Raw genomic sequence first — 15,749 nt, 5'->3', positions numbered from 1 at the left:
AACTCTTGTGTACCAGCTGAGAGGAACCACCTGATGTTTTTGGTCTGAGAGCCCATTTCCAAGACCGCACTAAATATTCACAAAGCAATTGCTGATATAATGAGCATGTATGCCATCTTAGACAATTTAAACTCTTACTCTGAGCGGGTTAGCTTCACAAGCCTTTTGAGCGCATTTTAGTTGTGCCAATATATTACAACTGCAGGTAAATTCATACCAATGTTCCAGGCTACATATATTTCTTACCAAAGTATGCAAACCAGTTATCACCTTGCTGGAGAGTGAACTTCTCAGGGGGTGCCGAACTGACAACTGATGCTTTGTGTCACCCATTGTCCTGGCGGACATGGTCTAACTACAAACTCTTGCGACCAGGCTACATATCTTTCTTACCAAAGTATGCAAACCAGTTATCACCTTGCTGGAGAGTGAACTTCTCAGGGGGTGCCGAACTGACAACTGATGCGTTGTGTCACCCATTGTCCTGGCGGACATGGTCTAACTACAAACTCTTGCGATAAAATTATCTTAGTACAGGCAGCCCGTCAAACGAATACTTGAATTCCCTTTCCTTCTTATTTCCAAATGTGTCATAGCTTCAAACCTATCATTTTGCACTTCAGCAGAGTCAACAGTCTGAGACTATAACACGCCTGCACATTAGGCTATTTGCACAAAAATTTTATTTCTCTCACTTACGAAGTGTACTTCTTTGGAAGGTTCCTGCCACAAGAATAGATTTGTCATGGCAGTTATCTAATGGCAAAACATAGCACTGAAAATATTCGTACAGAAGAATGACTGATTCTAAGAAAAATGCCGTGGAAATTATTTAAAATGGGTCTAAAGAAATTTGCGCTCGCATTTTGCCACATTACTCGCTGCCTGCTTCGGTGTCTTCGCAGGCTGATATTGCTTCCCTGGCAAAGCCTAACGAGGTCATCGTCATCAAGCACACTGCTAAGGAGTAATTACGCCGCATGTTGCCTGCAACATGCGCTGGTGGAGGGGAACATATATACTGACACATCTTCTTTTGGTTTCAGAGCCCCCAAAGGATGATAATGTAAATGCGACAGTGAGAGTAGATTCCCGCTCTTCGCTTGCCTCCCAGTTCTGTGCTTTGTTTACGACGCGGGTTTCACAAGGCATGCTGTTTTGTATTTGCAGGACACAGAAGAGGCCTCCGTCCTTGAAGTCGTTGGGCGCTGACCGGGAGCTGCGGAGTTCGGTGGTGCAAATTCTGTCGAGTGGCCTGTCTTCTTCACGCGTGAACTAGAGCGATTAAAGTAAAATAAGGGCACAAAGCTACGTTTGCTTTGTGTGTTACCTAGGTTTGACACGCGAAGGTAAATTGTAATTTCTTTTTTGAGGAAAGGAAATGGCACAGTAGCTGTCTCACATATCTAGGCGGACACCTGAACCGCACCGTAAAGGAAGGGAGGAAGGTGGGAGTGAAAGAAGAAATGGAGAAAGGGGTGCTGTAGTGGACGTCTCCGGAATAATTTTGACCACCTGGGGATCTTTAACGTGCACTGTCTTCGCACTGCACACGGGCGCCTTTTGCGCTTTGCGTCCATCGAAACGCGGCCGCCGCGGTCGGGTTCGAACCCGGGTACTCCGGCTAGGTAGACAAGCACCTTAACCACAAAGCTACCGGGGCGGGTGTAGTGACCTCGGGCTCTATTCGTGGCGCTTGTGGTTTTCACCTTAATTTGACTTTCAGATAAAGCAAAGGAAAGGAAAGTGCATTGTGCACATGTGCTATGAAGATATTCTGACGGCACCTGTAGTATATGGCGCAGCTTTAAATGGCATTTTAGTCAAATGTGCCAGTATGCGTGCGCGTGGACTAGTGCATCGTGTTGGAAAATTCATAGTACTCCCTCTATAATGAAATCATCACCTCTCATCTACTCGTTGCCTCTGTCATCCCTGCTACCTTGGTGCGGAGCCATATACTTATAGAGTACTACCCCACATTTCCTGACATCAATATTTTATCTTTCATCTCTTTAGCACTACTTCTGTTTCCAGTGCTTTTTCGTGCACTTCGCGATAATCAGAAAGCAGAAGGGGTATAGAAAAAACAGGGAAAGAGGCAAGCGAACCAAGATTAAAGTGAAAAAGGCAGGGACAAAAGTTAAGATAAACAACGAGTGAAATTAAAAAGTAAAGAAACAGGGAAAAACTTAAATATATAATCACTGGAAGAAATAAAAAAGAAAAAATATGCAAATGAAAACAAACAAAAACTTAAAAGCGTAGAAGAAATAACGAAATAAAAATATAAAATGCGGGAGCACGCAGGGCGAGCAAATAGCAAGGCCCCCATGCCCGTGAGGCAGGGGCAGGGCCACGGCCCACCAAGATTGGCCATATGGTGCCCCCGACCACATGAGGCATGTGGAAACCTCAGGACTGGCAGGTAGGCCTACGAGCCGTCCGGGCTGGAATAAACACGATAGATGGCTGAAAGGAAAGAAGAAACATTAACGGCAATGCGAATAAGCAACAGACGAAACCGAGGGGAAGGTAACACAGACGGGAAGTCATGAGGGGAAAGTGCGGATACCGAACCCAAACTGAAGTTTGGAAGCGCGACGCCAGCGCGGCAGCGGCAAACCGTGGAACGCCGGGGCTCCATAAAGCAGCCGCTCTGCTCTAGTGCGCTACTAGACTGTGAAAAATGTGTGCTAAATTACCGACATTTCACAGAAAATTTCGGTTGGCACAGAGAAAATATCAGTTAGCGACCCAAGACATATTTCTAAGCGTATTTGTGTCTTTGTATCAGTGAGAGTGTCAACTCTGTCACAGAGCAGATCGCCCTTTGTGCAGCCCACAGCAGGAGCGGGAAACCAGCGAGACGGTTTTGTGCGGCAGTGTGTGTTCCAGCGTGTGCGCGAGCGGTACGTTGAGTGAAACGATGTTCATAGAGTGTGATAAGTAGGGCATTTGTATATTTTGTATATATTAAACTTTCATATTGTTAAGTGTAACTTATAGCCCATCATTCTACACACACACACACACACACACACATATATATATATATATATATATATATATATATATATATATATATATATATATATAGGTTGCGAAAGAATGAAGTACTTGACTGCTTACAAGAATATATAGCGAAGTATACGCTTCGTTAAAGAAAACATATTTATTCGACTCGACGTTTCGATCGGAAGACCGATCTTCTTCAGGAGTGATTTTACTTTGTTAATGCATCCCCTTTTATAGGGGTGGGCACAGAACAGGTAAGTGAGAAACACAAAGCACATAGCAGAAATTATTTATTTTCACCTGTTGTTCAATTTAGAATAATTAATTAAAAATCCCCTGTGCCCCTTGGTTTCTGTGGCTGTTGGCTTCTCTCACATTTATAACGAGCCCCTCATTCCCCTTCCCTTTTTTACTTAATTGCTTAGCGAGGGCCTCGGTTCTGGCAGCCTTGACGCTATAGGAAGCATAAGAGCGTTCTCACAAAGCTTCCACCCTCGCCGTTCGATGACGTTCTACGTCACATCAGCGGTAACTCAGGACGTGCTACGTCCGCCGCTCAAGAACGTGGGTGGCGCTGCTGGACACTCTGAAATGTTAGGTTATTTTTAAGCATAAATACCTCCAAAGCAGAAGATTCGACAGCCGTGGCCGTAGCTCAGCGGTAGGGCACCGGACGAGTAATTCGGAGGTCGTGGGTTCGGATCCCACCTGCGGCATGTGGTTGTTTTTCTTCTGCTTTTCCAATCAATTAGCTTTAAGCGATAACATACTCAGTATTATTCTAAACTGAACAACAGGTGAAAATAAATAAATGGTTTGGTTTATGGGGTTTAACATCCCAAAGCGACTAAGGCTATGAGAGACGCCGTAGTGGAGGGCTCCGGAAATTTCGACCACCTGGGGTTCATTAACATGCACTGACATCGCACAGTACACGGGCCTCGAATTTCTCCTGCAAAGAAATTCAACCGCCGCGGCCGGGATCGAACCCGCGTCTTTTGGGACAGCAGCCGAGCACCATAGCCACTGAGCCACCGCGAAGGCTTGAAATAAATAAATAAATAAATTAAAAATCCCCTGTGCCGCTTGGCTTCTGTGGCTGTTGGCTTCTCTCATATTATATATATATATATATATATATATATATATATATATATAGTTTGGTTTATGGGGTTTAACGTCCCAAAGCGACTAAGGCCTCTAGAATTTCTCCTCCAAAGAAATTCAACCGCCGCGGCCGGGATCGAACCCGCGTCTTTCGGGTCAGCAGCCGAGCACCATAACCACTGAGCCACCACGGCGGCATATATATATATATATGTATATATATATATATATATATATTCTATATCAGTTAGCCGAATAAGCCAACATACTTCAGAAGTGGGATATTTCAACCTGCACGGGATATTCAGCCTGCAAGAAAACCTACGTAAGCGTGAAGGATGACGAGAGCAACTACCCCCAAACTCGACGAGCGACGATGCTCTACAGAACAGTGGGACGTGTGTGTGAGAACTAAGCCAATTGCGCCAAGCGGACTGATCACATTCGTCGCCGAAACTGAATGATTTTAGCTGTTAAACCAAATTTCTGTTTCTAAAATAACAGTGCGGACATTGCAATGTATCTCTAATGTGTCTAACTTCCGAGTGTTTAGGTTGGCTCAATTGAATTGTCCGCAATCTTGTGTTTACTTTGTGTTTTGCTTCTTTATGTTCGAAGTTGTTTTATGTTTAGTTCTACTCGTGCTAGAGCAAATCACCTAATTTTGTTCGTGTGTGCTTCACGTGTTTTCAGAGTTTTCTGTTGTTTTGAATCAGTGTGACGGATGTAAATTGTTGATTGTTGAACTGTAGTTAAAAGTAGAGAGATGGCTGAAGGAAAGAGTGCGCCATCTATGGCAGATTTGTTAAAAATGGCGAATGAGAAGAGTGACGTTATCAATCAGCTTCTGCAGAGGTTAAGCATGCCACCTCAGCCAACCGTCTCGACATTTCAAATAATGCCTGACATGAGAAAATCAATCAAAGACTTCACCGCAGACAGAGCCCAGAACCAGCCAGCGCTTGGCTTCAAAGCCTAAAGGGAACGGCGACTCTACACAATTGGCCTCCGGAATTTAAGCTCGAAACTAAACCACATCTTTTTGGACCGGCTTTAGACTGGTACCGAAGTCATCGTGCGCGCATCAAGTCATGAAAGGAGTCCGAAGACCTCTTCCGGCGGACATTCATAGGCCAGCCGAGCGCGGCAGATCGATACCGGCGAATGAAGGAACCTGTGCAGCAGGGAAGAGTACGAGCGCGTATTTTCACGCTAAGGTACGTTTGTGCGCCGAGGCCCACCTGAACTTGAATGATACGCGTGAGCAAGTGTTGATTGGCTTGAGGTCACCTGTCAGCGAGTCAGCTGTGCTCAATGCTGATGGGGCGCACACGATGATGACGATCTCATTCATGACATCCAAGATTACGAGAGAGTGGAAAAGCCGAGAAATGAGCGAAGCGTACTTGAGATGGGTTCGAGACGGGCTACACCCATCCCAAGCGTGTTGCAAGGCAAGGATACCACGAAGTTGCAAGAAGAGCTACGATGAGGAACACAAGACTGCCCCTCGGCAATGAGAAAGGAGAGCCCAACTGCAGCAGTGGACACATTTCCAGGGATTGTCCTGAGCCGAAACGCGAGGTAACATGCCTTCGCTGCGGGCAGACCGAGCATACCCAGGGGCACTGCCAGCAACAGATCACCGTAATTGAGGAGCCCAGTACTGCACGACAAGGGCTCCTGCTGAAACATGTGACAGTCAATGGGAAAGTGAAATTAATTGAGATAGTGGACACTGCATAATGCGTGCTTCCGCTGCTGCCCGCGGCGGCGTCGAACTCAGGGCGGAGAACAAGCTGCTTTACGGGTGTAAACACAAACTCCCTGGCTGCGTGCATCACTGGGACCTGCAATGCAGACGTTGAAGTAGATGGCGTCATTGTCGCGAACGAGGCACTATCCATGGACGTGATTATACGAAGGACCTTCACAGAACTTCCGCATGTCACGTATAGAAGCGCAGATGGTTGCTTTCGTTTCTGGCCCAGGAACCAATGCCCATTCGCTCCCAACGAGGCAGCTCCCGCATAGTGGCTCAGGCGCGTGACTTCGGCAGACGTCCAGCTTGAGGGTGATTTCGTCAACCGGGTTGCCCTAACTACAGAGTTCGACCTCACGGGACCAGTTGTTGTATGCCGTTTGGGGCAGGACGTGCTTGTCGATATGGTAGGCGGTAAAGCCATGCTGCCACTCTGTCCGATCGACAGTGGAATAACGGTTATCAAAAAGGACACCTTTTTGGGCGCGCGGCACCGGTTGACATAACCGAAGCGGATCGAGGGTCACCGAGTGACATGGAATTAGTGGAAGGGAAAGAAAAGAGAGAGGAAGTGCGTTTGGTTTCAGAAAGGCGGCCAATTCTAGAGCATGAAGTTGACGTCGGAGAGAGCCTCACCGCAGAATAAAACGCAGAGCTGGTGAAGCTGCTCAACGACCATCGAGACTGTTTTGCGATGAGCCTCGAAGAGCTGGTATGCACAAAGGTGCTCGAGATGGATATCCAAGAAGTCCCGGGAAGTTCGCCGGTAGCAGTGCGTCCATACAAGATGAATTTGGAAGAGAGAGATACAATGAGAAAAATCGTTCAAGAATGCAAGCAGCAAGGCATAGTGAGCGAGACTCTTTCTCCGTACTCGAGTCCGGCGATTCTGGTGAAGAACGGAGAAAAACAGCTCGTGGTCGACTACCACAGGGTACACGCACAGACGGTTAAGAGAAATATCATTTGCCAAGCGTAGACATCCAGCTCGAGAGACTGTCTGGAGCCAAACTCTACGCCGTTTTGGACCTCGTACATGGCTATTTGCAAGTACCATTCTCCAAGAGTGCGAAGGCGAGAGCACCACAGCCCAGCACCGCCCCTACCGTGGGTGGTATCCACAGCGTCCACACCTGTCCATCTGATTGGACAGCATTCTTCGAACATTATTCCCAGTCAGGGATCTGGGGAATACGAAGCCTATTTAATGGGGTGTTGTTTTGTTGACTCCAGTGCACTCCTGTTAGCGAAGAAGCTCCCTTACACTGAAAGTCGCTCTCAGTTTCTCCTTTTGTAAATAATGTAAATATTCTATAAAGTTCGCTTTCCTTGATTTCTTCGTAACCCCGTCTCCCTCCTACATCGTCCCTTCTCCACCACGCTCACCCGATCCTAATAACGCATAGCTCGGGTGCACCGACGCTGTTGCGCTTCTGTGTTGAGTTGCAGCCGGAGCCAACGTCGCACAAGCTGCGTCGCTCGAAACGCACTGATATAAATCTGGCAAGGACACAGGAGCAGCGATCAACTTACAGCACAGTTTAACCAAACAAAGAAACGCCTGGCACAAAAACGCTTCGCTGTAGTTTTCGCTGACGTGGTCAGAGCGGCTACTCTGCCGAGAAGCCGGACAAACAGCGACGAGAGCGCCCCCGCTCGGCGGTACAGGCAAGGGCGACATCCGCGGCGTCGGAGTTTGCAAACTGAAAAAGTAATCTAGTAACGTTGGTGAAAAGTGTGGAAGTGTTACTCGACGTCTTGGTGTGATGTCATAAATTGTGACGTCGTATTGTGTGACGTCATGTTTACGCATTTCTGCAATGCGGGTGCCGCAGTGATCTCTTAGCATTTTCATGATGTCAAACCAGCGGCGGCGAAGGTGCGACGCTTCTCGCTAACGGTCCGCCCAAAAGTCACGGAACAACTTCGTCCAGAGAAAGCTGATGTGGACGAGCGTATCCCGGCATTGTAGTGGGTGTCACCCGTAGCGGTGGTTCAAAAACCCAATGGGACCATACGGCTATGTAACGACCTTCGAGAGGTGAACAAGGCCGTGGTTCCCGACAACTTTCCAGTTCCGCATACAGACGAGCTGCTGCACGCTTTGTTAGGAGCAAAACATTTTTCTGAGCTTATTTGGCACAAGCTTATCATGAAATAGTCCTCCATCCAGGCATTCGAGATCTCACTTCATTTATCACGCTTGAAGGATTATTCAGGTTCAAACGAGTGTTTTTTGGTTTGGCTCCGGTTTCATCCCTAACCCAACAACTAATATCTCAAGTTCTTAAAGAATGCACCGGAGCACTTTTCTACATCGATGATATCATAGTATTCGGAAGATCGGTACAAGAGCAAGAAAACAATCTCAGAGAAGTGCTGAGAAAAATAAAAGGGTCAGGGCTCAAACTTAACAAGTGTGTATTCTCGTTATCGAAACGCATGTTTCTAAGTCACAAGTCGAACAAGCAATGTGTATCACCTGCCCAAGACAAGCTAGAGAATCTAATCACAACGCCTCCTCCCACAACAGTGACAGAATTAAAATTATTCTTAGGTATGGCGGAGTATTACGCAAAATTTGTGCCTTGCCTCACTACTGTGGCAGGACCAATGCGGGCTCTTCTAGGAAAAAATTGCCCTTTTGAATAAAACAACCAGTCACGTTCAAGTCAGTTTTGAAGAGGCAAAACGTTTGCTCACGTCAGCACCAATATTATTCTAACCTACATACCATTGTCATACTGTCATTTTCAGTAATGCTTAGTTGCCTGGCAAGAGCAAAGACGCAGATGGAAGACAAAGAAGATGCACGAAAAGAGTCGGATACACCATGGATTCTTTCGGGTATAGGTAGTAAGACGGAGGGGGTCCGAGCAGCCGCGGCGAAGAAGGCGCGTTGCCTCTCCCCATGGGCATAAGCACTCAGTGTCGTCTCAGCCATCAAGGATCCCATTTTCGCTTGATGTTTCGCCAGAAGTATACCCGAATGTTCACGTCCACAAAATGTTTTCAGCTCACGTACACTCTAGTCCTTCACACGATACGAACGTGAGAGCTAATATGCTTCTTTTCTCTCATAATGACACAGTGGATTCATGAACGCACTCTCGATTGCTGCAGCCATGCGCCCTGCAAAACACAAGACCTTACAGTATTCCCTTCAGCGCAGCAGCCGAACTCACCGCAGCTGGGGACAAGACTGTGCATAGTGTGGACACAAAAGTAGCAAGGCGCTACGAATAATCCAAAGCATAGTTTATTATTAGCAAACCACTCATCAACGCGCATCCAGAAAGTGGCCGCTCGTCGCGTCCTAATTTTGCTACCACACCAGATTATAATATTACGCGACGTCGTAGGCCACACTCATAAAGTTATGAGCGCAAAAAACCACCAGAAATACAGATAAAATATCCAGAGAAGCTATAACAAGGTTCCACTTATTGGCATGGGACATTGCTTATATGATTATGGAAAGAATTTCAGCTAACAGTTGGATACCTATGGAGAACAGACTATGCATTTTTTGCTACCAAGACCTCCGGGTAGCAAAACAACACTTGCCCGCTGGCAAGGGTTAAGAAGATCCGACCTCCTTTTCGAAACGGCGTCCGCTGCCGACACGAACAGTGTGGTGGCCAATAGGCCTGCCTCACCCTGTCTATTTCGTGGTAGGAAAACAATTACGATAGTTGGAAACACCTCCGACTGAAACATTCCTAAGATCAGTGCCGCTACACCTTGCAATGAATTTAAAACCGAAATGAGAAAAGATGAGAAATGCGGCAATTAAAACCCAGGATGGCCTGGTAGCAAATGAAGATGGATGAAACAAGGTAAAGATGGACAGCACAGAGAAGAAACTTAGCAACAAAGCCCGCCCTCCAATGAAGGTTCACACAAGAGTGGTAACACAAAGTACCACAGAACGGACATCCTCAATGCGTTGTCATTAGAAATTACATAATATCCGACGAGGGAAGGAGTACGGTGGGCCCAGCACACAGCACTATGGCCTCGTGCCTGCCTTGTACCCAGGAAAATATAAAAAATAAATACTAAGGGCTTCACTTACGAAATAAATAATGCAGCATCAGAATAAGCGAGGCATTTAGGCCACTCGGATTAAATAAACGAAATGTACATTAGGCAAACTCATGTACAAGGCATACAAAAAAAGCTTATTATAAAATCTCTGTTCACCGCCATCCGGCACTAAGCAGTTTTTTAATGCGAACATGATTTCCTTCGGTCTGGTTCTCGCCTCTTGTAAGATAAAATGCTCTGAAAAAGGCCATCCTCACCCTCCCTGGTCGTTTACTGCGCGTTGTGCTGTGCTACTTAGCTTTATGCTGACATAGCGCAGAAACGAATTGTAAATACACGCGCACTATGCTGTGCAAACTACCACAGTAAAGAGAGGAGATAGCAACCTCTTTTTGTTGTTGTTTACTGGGCCCGTATATCCACTTTCTGTCGTAATCGAAACCGTCATAATCGGCCGCACCGGCCACATTTCATTGGTCGAAACGCCGGAAGAGGATGTGGCGGCTCGAATCCAGCGAAAACTGTCGAACAAACCGGACGGTGATGTCACACATATAGCGCATGCTCCATAGCAGATGCTCAAGGACCCCAGCAGAGCCTCCCGCTTCGGAGTGAACTGGTTAGTGTCACTGCGTTTTTCGGCATGTCAGCTAGCTATAAATCGGGTACGAGCTTTTGCTTACTTTTATTTCGTTGCGCGATTCGCAGCTCTTAGCCCTCACAAGCACCGATTTGTTGCAGATATTGTCACGGACAGAAGACGACAAAATAGGCAGTGGCGCGGCAGGCACAAAGCAGCCGCGCTAGGCCCGTCGCCATGAAATCATTCCATCGCCATGTCATGTAGTACTGTCTTCACCGGGTTTGCCGTCACGAAACAATATTGTTCACTTCATCGAAACCAGATGGCGCCACTATCACTGAAGCTGTCGCCTCTGCGTACCTTTTATGATTTAACATAAAGCATAATGTGCCGCACAATGCCTGTGTTTACTAAGCGAAAACGTGCATTCGCTATTCTTGAACCCTCTATTAGCTGCTTAAGCATCCTGCATTTTATGATCGTGTGCAGCGTCTGGCAGCGTGACTCCGCATGTGCACGAATGGTCGGTCTCCAACGACGCGTGACTGCACCGGCACCATTGCCACGGCAGAGGTGCTTTTAAGGCGTCCTTTGCGGTTCTGGACAGCTGCGGTGGCTCTGCACTGAGCTCGCGAGTTGGCTCGCAAGGTTGGTTTCGCATGCGCTTCATGCCATGGCGAACCTCTGAAAACTTCGTCTGCCTGGTTTCACAACGCATTAATTAAGAGAAACACAGCAAGCACTTTTTTTAGCTGATCCATTCTACTTATTTACTGCACAGAAATGAAAAGCCTTAAGCGGCACCTCGCGGTGCTTGCAGTGACTGTATATAAGGAATGAAAAACGCAAATTACCGCCTGCACAATGGTCCGATCACAGCAACATATTACGTATAGCGATGTTGCGGACGGCAATTAAGTCGCCACAACGTCTTCATGGTTCAGCACGGTAGCGCGCATTGTGCAGCGAATCAGTGTAGGCCATAAATTTGCCTCTCCATTCCTTACCAATGGCGACATTGGCGACGAGGTACCCTAGCGCCTCGTTTGCTTCGGGGCATTTGTATACAACCAGTGGTTGGAATTCGGTCACCAGAATTGTTGCCCAAGGGCATATTCTGTTCTCTGAAGCTTGTTAGCTTCTTCTGCCAGCATTCACTTGTGTACCTGCAGGCAACCGTTTTGCATAGCGTGGATCTGCCAGTTTTGCGTTACGGTTTTCATTCTTTGGTTCCCCTTTCAAGGGGGTTTAGGGGGGGGGGGGGGGGGTGTAATTTGTTAAGGTCCTGATTCTTGTTGTGTATTTTGTGGGGCCGTATTACCAATGAAGGGGTGCAAGATGTGATGAAATTTTTAGGGCCAACAATTTTTCACTTTATACACTGTCATAGATAGGTATAAATACTGTAAGGAGTAAACACTGTCATGGACAGGTGACCCTCTTCACAGTTACTGATACTGCTATTGCCAAGGGCTTCTTCTGCGCATTTGATTATCAGTAAGTACTTGTGCAGTAGGATTTTGTTTTGGTACTCGGTACAGTGTAAAATCTGTCAGTGCGCTAGCCAGTGCTAAGATCTCTGCTCACCCATCTCGCCATTGTCTCTCTGGTGACATGGGTTGCTCAGTCGCCACTGTCTGCCTGACGGCCCGGGTTGCGCAGTTACCACAGTCTCTGGTGACACAGGTTGCTCGGGAAGAGCCCCACTGGTGGCAGCATCTGCCATCGCACGGCGGTGGCGCATCCCTTAGCCGCTGCGCCATTGCGCCGGGAATGGTGTGAGGAATTCCTGCGGCACATCAGAAGATAGAGGCTGCAGCGTGACAGGCTGCGGCACACCAGGAGATCGCGGCTGCGGCGGTGAAAACGATGGCGCTCGACGATAACGTTGCATGAAGATAGCCGTAGGCGACATTCTCCGCATCAAGAAACCGTCCGTTCGGTTCAAGGGAGACTGCGCCTTTTCTTCACCAACTAAAGTGGTCGAGAGGAGGGGACCAGCCTTTCCCGACTTGGAGACGGCCGTACGTGGAATGCCTCCAAGCTTTCCATGGTTCCAGAGAGGGGCACCGGTGAACCAGGCCAGTTTAGTGTGACGCCGCAGCCGCGGTCTCCTGGTGCGCCGCAGCCTATCTTCAGATGTGCCGCAGCCTGCCGTGCTGCAGCCGCCTTGCCTCAGGACGCAGCAGCAGTCTACGAGCCCGTCGCCATCGTCGAAAGTGCAACGTTAAACTCGAGAGCGCCGGCCATCGGCCTGGCTCCAAGACTATCAGACTTATTAGTTGGTGGTCTGATCTTATGTTTATAGTCTGTAAATATGTGTAAATTGTGTAAATAGTACAGTGTACATGCCTTGGGGTTTCCTTACTTATACTTCCCAGTCAACCACGGATATCCGTAGTACGTACGATTAAGATCCGAATCTCCAGTGCCAGGTGGGGATGTCCGTAGGGCATGCCTACGGACGTCCATATCCGGACATACGCGTCGGAGATTCGGAGTATGTCCGAAGGACGTTCGTTATAGGATGGCTGGCGGATATCCGCGGACGGATGTCCGACGGGTATCCGTGAATATGCCTTTAGGGATGTGAACTTACGACGTCACATACATATTTTGTTTTTCCTCACATAAAAGAAATTCTATTTTGCAAACGACAAATTCAGCCGATCAAATTTTTATACCGGCAATTAGTTGCATATTCGGATTAATCAATTAACATCACTCGAATATGGTGCTGATATGAAAGAACCTGAGGTAACCGAGGCATGCTGCCTTCCATGAAAACTAAACTCCTACCAGAAGCCGCGGCACATGGAGGAAGGACATGCCGCGGCAGGACGACAGGCCTTAAAGTCGATCCAATCCAATCCGTCAGCCACCAGTTCCGGCGCGGGCGGCACGGTGCACAACAGCGCGATCTTTGCGTAGTTTTTCGTGGCATCGTGCTTCTTTCGACCTTTATTTTTGCTACAGTATGCGGTTTGTTTGTTCTGCGGTTGCTTGGCTGTGCTATAAATGTGATCAATCACCTATGCGCTCGACAAGACCTTCTTCTGCAACAGAAGCTTTCGTGAAATAGCCCGGACGTCGTACTGCACCCGACTCTTTGTTGCCTCGGATGAAAGAAGCGGCGTGTTATAACTTGCAAGTAAGTAACTGTGCTTGAAGATTACCTTGATGATGTTGCCGTGGGATGAGCAAAATGCTGTAGCATATTATACTCACTTGCACAACTTAATTGTTTGCACTGGAGTGGAAGTTACAAGTACATACGATGCGGTAGCTGCCGCAAACGTGTTTGCCCGCGTACGCGAGCCTGTCGCGAAGCTCCGTAAGCCAGTGCATCGCGCCTCTCTCGTTCTACACTACGAAAAAAATTGAGACGAGGTGTACACATGCATGGTGTGAATCTTAAGGCAGTTGTACGTAAGTTCTTAATAGCGATAAAACAGAACGCACGAAAAGGATAATGTCGGGGCTGTGTGTGTTTTGCAGTGATTCGCGACTGATTTCTTATTTTCTTACTGTCTTTGCGGTGTGTATGTGGCCCGCCTGCGGAGTGTATTGGTGCCTAAATTATGTCATGCCATGGAACGTGCAGGTAGGTTGAAAATAATGTAAAATTCGTCTACCTTCACAGCTTATCGACTTGTTTCAACATTAGGCTTGTCAAATGGATATTTCCAGCCATCTACAGCACAGTAATTTGCGCTGAAATTAATTTTTCATCTTTTTCCTTGCAGCGTGTATGTGGACAGCTCGTGCAATTGATTGCTGCAAATGTGCCACATCGTAGTGTCAACAGGTATGTATTAGTTGCTGTGTAAGTGCATGTTGCCCACTCACAACCTGTCCACTTGTTCCCTCAGGGTTGCTGCACGGACGTCACCAGCCCATTCAGAGCAACCGTGTTGTAGCTTGCGCTGCAGAGCATTGGTCTACATGTAAGTTCGAAGTGTGTTGAAATTATCAGCTCCCCTCATGCACTCTTCATCTTTTCCTTTGCAGCACGTGTGTGGACATTTCGTGCAAATGATGGCTGCGAATGTGTGACATAGTCAGCAGGTATGTTTTGCTATGGTATTTTTTATTATGATCTTCAGTGGCAGTATCTTGATTTGCAAAAATCATGTACCCTTTCAGTGACAGTATTTTTGCATTTTTGTTTGTTTTCTAGGGAAAAACTTTTTTACAACAGATTCAACATGAGAATACAACCTGCATACAGTAACCCGTCCTATTGCATGGGACCTCTTCCAGCGTCAAGCGTGAAGAATGCCTCTTGAAGGTTGAAAGCATGCATTAATGCCTTTAATAAAATTGTTTGATTTTAAGACAACTTGCTTTGTGTTTGGTTGCTTCCTATAGGCATATGCATTTGATGTACGATGAGGCCTGTGCCTGATATCAAACACTTTGTGGGCTTGTATATAAACTCATTTAGTATATGACAGTTAAATTAGTGGCTGCAGTCACCAAGGCCTGCAACATGCCAATGTCCTCTTTAGGTCCGCGGCGGATATCCGCGGATATCCGTATCGGATGTCCGTGGGAGATCTTTCCAGTTACAAATGTACCTCCGTCGGACGTCCCTCGGAGATCCGTCGGAGGTCGGCGGATCTCCCACGGATATCCGTACATCCGTTAAGGGACGTACATCGTACGTCCGCTGGACGTACAGTGGTTGATTGGGTTACTAACAACTAATTACTAAAAATAAGGGGGGGAGTATGTTGTATTCAGTTTCCGTTTCATTTTAAATTCTTTATTCTCCAGGGGGCGCTTCTGTTTGTTATATATATATATATATATATATATATATATATATATATATATATGACTGTTTCAATAAACGTGTTGTGTGTGCATCGGGACGGCTGAAGTCTGACTTCCACCTTCGAAAATATAACATCACCCACTGTCCGGGGGACATGAAGTCTAACTACAAACTGCTGCGATATAAATTATCTTACACATACAAGCAGCCCCTCAAACCAATACTTGAATTCCCTTTGCTTATTTACAAATGTGTCATAGCTTCAAACCTATCATTTTGCACTTCAGTAGTCAGCAGGAAGTCCCAGACTATAACATGCATGCACATTAGGCTATTTGTGCCAAAATTTTATCCCTCTCATTTATGAAGTGTATTTGTTTGGAAGGTTCCTGCAACCAGAATAGATTTGTCATGGCAGTCATTTAACGTCAAAATATAGCACTGAAAAA

General features: G+C 46.9%; 1 long non-coding RNA gene and 1 other non-coding gene across 2 annotated transcripts; both read left to right on the top strand.

Annotated features, from left to right (window-relative positions):
* Positions 1 to 3,659: 3,659 nt before the first annotated feature.
* TRNAT-AGU (transfer RNA threonine (anticodon AGU)) lies at positions 3,660 to 3,734 on the top strand. Its single transcript has one exon. It is a non-coding gene; the product is annotated as a tRNA-Thr (tRNA).
* Positions 3,735 to 13,166: 9,432 nt separating this feature from the next.
* On the top strand, positions 13,167 to 14,862 carry LOC149355388 (uncharacterized). The gene is made up of 5 exons (XR_016291493.1): positions 13,167 to 13,671; positions 14,267 to 14,328; positions 14,393 to 14,467; positions 14,532 to 14,588; positions 14,701 to 14,862. It is a non-coding gene; the product is annotated as an uncharacterized LOC149355388 (long non-coding RNA).
* The last annotated feature ends 887 nt before the right edge of the window (positions 14,863 to 15,749 follow it).

This window comes from Amblyomma mixtum, chromosome 3 (genome assembly GCF_055824585.1).
Source record: "Amblyomma mixtum isolate Tamu chromosome 3, ASM5582458v1, whole genome shotgun sequence".
NCBI classification, from domain to species: Eukaryota; Metazoa; Arthropoda; class Arachnida; order Ixodida; family Ixodidae; genus Amblyomma; species Amblyomma mixtum.
This window is presented reverse-complemented; position numbering and strand designations above follow the sequence as displayed.